Consider the following 4,341-nt stretch of genomic DNA (forward strand, 5'->3'; position numbering starts at 1 on the left):
CCACCACACCCAGCTAATTTTTGTATTTTTAGTAGAGATGGGGTTTCACCATGTTGGCCAGGCTGGTCTCGAACTTCTGACCTCAGGTGATCCACCCGCCTTGGCCACCCAAAGTGCTGGGATTACAGGCGTGAGCCACTGCTCCTGGCCAATTATTTCAATTTCTTTGTTAAATTTATCTGATAGGATTCTGAATTCCTTCTTCTGTTATCTTGAATTTCTTTGAGTTTCCTCAAAACAGCTATTTTGAATTCTCTGTCTAAAAGGTCACATATCTTTGTCTCTCTGGGATTGACTTCTGGTGTCTTAGTTAATTTGGTGAGGTAATGTTTTCCTACACGGTCTTGATGCTTGTGGATGTCAGTCAATGTTTGTACCCATCCTTCTTGGGAAGGCTTTCCAGATATTCAAAGGGACTTGGGTGTTAAGTAATCTAAGTTTTCGGTCACTATAACCATATCTGCATTAGGGGGTACCCCAAGCACAATAACACTAGTTGTTGCATACTCGTAGAAGTACTACCTTTGCGGTCTTCGAAAAGATCCAGAAGATTTCTCTGGATTACCACGTAGAGACTCTCATTCTCTTCCCTTACTTTCTCCCGAACAAGCAAAGTCTTTCTTTCTTTGTGCTGAGCTACCTGGAGCTGGGAAGGGGTACACAAGCACCTCTGTAGCCACCACCATTGGGACTGTGATGGGTCTGACCTGAAGCCAGCACAGCACCGAATCTTGCTCAAGGCCTGCTATAATCACTACATGGCTACCCCTATGTTCACTCAAGGCCCTAAGGCTCTACAATCAGCAAGTGGTGAAGCCAGTCAGGCTTCTGTCCTTCCCCTAAAGGCAACGAGTTCCCCCAGGCTCCAGGCAGGTCCAGGGACGCTGTCCAGGTGCCCGGGCCTAGAATCAGAAACCTTAGAAATCTGCCTGGTACTCTATTCTACTGCGGCTGAGCTAGTGCTGAAACCACCAAAGTCCTTCCCACTCTTCCCTCTCCTTCCCCCAGGGTGAGGAGTCTCCCTGTGTCCACCACATGCCCACAGGGAATAAAGTCAGGCTACTGCCATTGTTCACTTAAGGCCCAAGGGCTCTTTATTCAGCTTGTGGTGAATCCTGTCAGGCCTGGGACTCACCCTTCAGAGCAGTGGGGCCCGCATTTAGCCCAGGGTACATCTAGAGTTCCAAGAGTCCAAGAGCCAAGGCCTGGAGTCAGGGACCCCAAAAGCCTGCTTGGTGCTCTTCTCCAGTGTGGCCGAGCTGGTATCTAAGCTAAAGACAAAGTCCCCTTTACTTTTCCGTCTGCTTTTCTCAAGCAGAAGGAGTCTCTCCTCACAGCCACCACAGCTGTGAATGTGTAGAGGCACCCCTAAAGCCAGAATGTCTCAGAGTCTTACCCAAGGCCCATGGCACACTACTTGGTTATCACCGCTGGTTGGCCGCCCTGCATTCCAAAACAGTGTCCCATAAACACTGCACTCTCCCTCCCCAAAGCACACAGACTCTCTCTCTGAGCCACGTGGTCTGCTGACGGGGGATGGGGGAGGGGTGGTGTCGGTGATTCAAGACTGTCCTTCCTACCCTCTTCAGTCCCTCTTTCTGTGATATGATGTTAAGATCACATATTGTGATCGCTCACCTGCTTTTTGGTTCTTATGAAGGTGCTTTGTTTTGTAGATAGTTGTTAAATTTGATGTTCATGTGGGGAGGACAATTGGTGGAGGCTTCTATTCTGCCATCTTCCTCTGCCCTCCTGTCCATCTACTGACTTTTAGAAATTTAAGTTCAAGAAGAAATTTTATGTGACACTTGGATCTCCTTAAATGTAGGAGTTATTTTTTATTCAAGGCCTACCTGTTTTCTATTTCATCTGCACCTGTGTTAAGGGCAGTGCTTATTCTTCCTCCTTGTGGCTGCAGGGCCCATTAGATGTGATGTGACTTTCCTCTCTCTGCTCACTGGAGTGCCTTAAGTAGGTAGTCTTGAGAGTAGTGGAAGGGGTTTATGGGCTGGTGGTGCAGCTAGTAGGAAGCACAGGGCCTGTCTCCAGGTGAGGTACCAGGAGGATGCTTCTTTACATCCTATTCCCTCAGCTCTCCCAGCCCAGAGGCAGTGGGGAACAAGCCCACCCTACAACCCCTCCACCCCTTCATGGGGCAGGAGACTGGCTCACTCACAGGTGTGAGCCTGGACCCTCCTCCTGAGACTCCTAACCATGGGATCCTGCTGGCTCCCCAGGCCTTCCTGCCTGCCTATCCCAACTGTTCAGGAAGGTGGCACCTGGATTGGGAACAGAGTGGAGACAGGCACACTAAACCACCACCTTCTCTTGCCTTCCGCGTCAATCCAAGGGTTTCTTGAGATTACATTCCTGGGTATCTGCTTGTTACTATTTATTTCTAGGAATTTTGATGGTTTCTGATGTACTAACAATTTGCAGGAAATGAATAGGAAAAGCCCAAGTAGAGATGTAATTATGCTTACACAATTTGTTTTTGTGCTCCCTCTTCTTAACTATATTTTCTTTTCTTTTTTTGAAGTATAACATACACAAAGAAAATACTTGTGTATTTTTTTCAGGATTTTCAAACTTCTTAGTAAAAAAGAAAAAGAAATTAGGAATGTAAATATTCTGTGTTTCCCTTAGTGGAAACCTGCTTGGGGCATTGACAGTAAAAAGGAAGATTTCACTGGGCAGCTGCAGTAGCTCACACCTGTAATCCCAGCACTTTGAGAGGCCGAGGCGGGTGGATCACAAGATCAGGAGTTCAAGACCAGCCTAACCAACATGGTGAAACCTCGTCTCTACTAAAAATACAAAAATTAGCCGGGCATGATAGCACATGCCTGTAGTCCCAGGTCCTCAGGAGGCTGAGGCAGAAGTATTACTTGAACCCAGGAGGCAAAAGTTGCAGTGAGCTGAGATTGTGCCACTGCACTCCAGCCTGGGCAACAGAGTAAGACTCCGTCTAAAAAAAAAAAAAAAAATTCACCAGAAAGAATTTAGATTTTCAAAATCTATCTATTATTTCTGTAGCTTCCAGCTTTTTCTCAATGAACCTGCTCTATGAAGGCGAATACAAACCAGTTACAATCACCTGTGAATGACAAAATGTGAGTCATCTGAATACATTCTTGCAAAGCAACTTCACATCTGACTAATATGGTTCTGGCACTCTTCCACTGATGAGAAGGTGCTGGCAAGCTCTCATGCACTCTCTCTTAATAGGAAGTAACACTTATTAGTTAAAGTCAATAGAAAGTAACACTTATTCTTTTTCCATGTAGTGGTGCAAACCTTTGCCTATAGTAAGGCATAAGACCAGTGGTTCTCAAATATCTTTGGGGTACATAAGTATCACCCAGATGGCTTGTTACGCATGCAAATTCTTGGACCCCATCCCCAGAAAACCAAAACTAGAGAACGAGCCCAGTGCCTAATACATTGTATTAGACACTATAGAGCTGGGCATGGTGGCTCACGCCCATAATCTCAGCAGTTTGGGAGGCTGAGGCAGGTGGATCACCTGAGGTCAGGAGTTCGAGACCAGCCTGTCCAACATGGTGAAACCCCATCTCTACTAAAAATACAAAAATTAGCCAGGCGTGGTGACAGGCGCCTGTAATCCCAGCTACTCAGGAGGTTGAGGCAGGAGAACTGCTTAAACCCAGGAGGTGGAGATTGTAGTGAGCCGAGATCACGCCATTGCACTCCAGCCTGGACGACAAGAGCAAAACTCCATCTCAAATAACAGAACAAAACAGACATTATAGAAATGACAAAGGCTATAACCAATCTTATTTCATTTGAGTTGTTTTTCAACCACCAAGCAATGAAAATGGAAAGCAATTCACAAAAAAAGGGGCTTTAAAAAACACATTTTAAAAAAGGTTCAACCTTTCTAGTAAGCAAAGAAACAAGAAGTACAAATCATACTATAATAACATATCACTCTGGTGTGGGATGTTGATAGTGGGAGAGGCTACGCATGTGTGGGGGCAGAGAGTATACTTTCTGCTCAATTTTGCTGTGAACCAAAAAAATGCTCTTAAAAAAAAGTCTATTTTTTAAAACCTCAGAAATAGCATTTTCACTTATTAAAGAAGCAAATATTTTAAATCTATAATGCTAAAAAGATATCAAAAATCAAAAAGGTTTCAGCATCTTTTGCTTGCCTAAAAAACAGAAATAAAAAAGGCACAGCTGCCGGGCGCAGTGGCTCACACCTGTAACAAAGGCCTCCCAGCTTTGGGAGGCCGAGGCGGGCAGATCACAAGGTCAGGAGATCGAGACCATCCTGGCTAACACAGTGAAACCTCTGTCTCTATTAAAAATACAAAA

The 4,341-nt window shown here is 45.3% G+C and overlaps 1 protein-coding gene across 1 annotated transcript in view; it reads right to left on the reverse strand.

Annotated features, from left to right (window-relative positions):
• FAM81A (family with sequence similarity 81, member A) overlaps window positions 1-4,341 on the reverse strand; it is a 99,512-nt gene that overhangs the window by 50,612 nt on the left and 44,559 nt on the right.

Source organism: Colobus angolensis, unplaced genomic scaffold (assembly GCF_000951035.1).
Source record: "Colobus angolensis palliatus isolate OR3802 unplaced genomic scaffold, Cang.pa_1.0 Scaffold19, whole genome shotgun sequence".
Classification (NCBI taxonomy): domain Eukaryota; kingdom Metazoa; phylum Chordata; class Mammalia; order Primates; family Cercopithecidae; genus Colobus; species Colobus angolensis.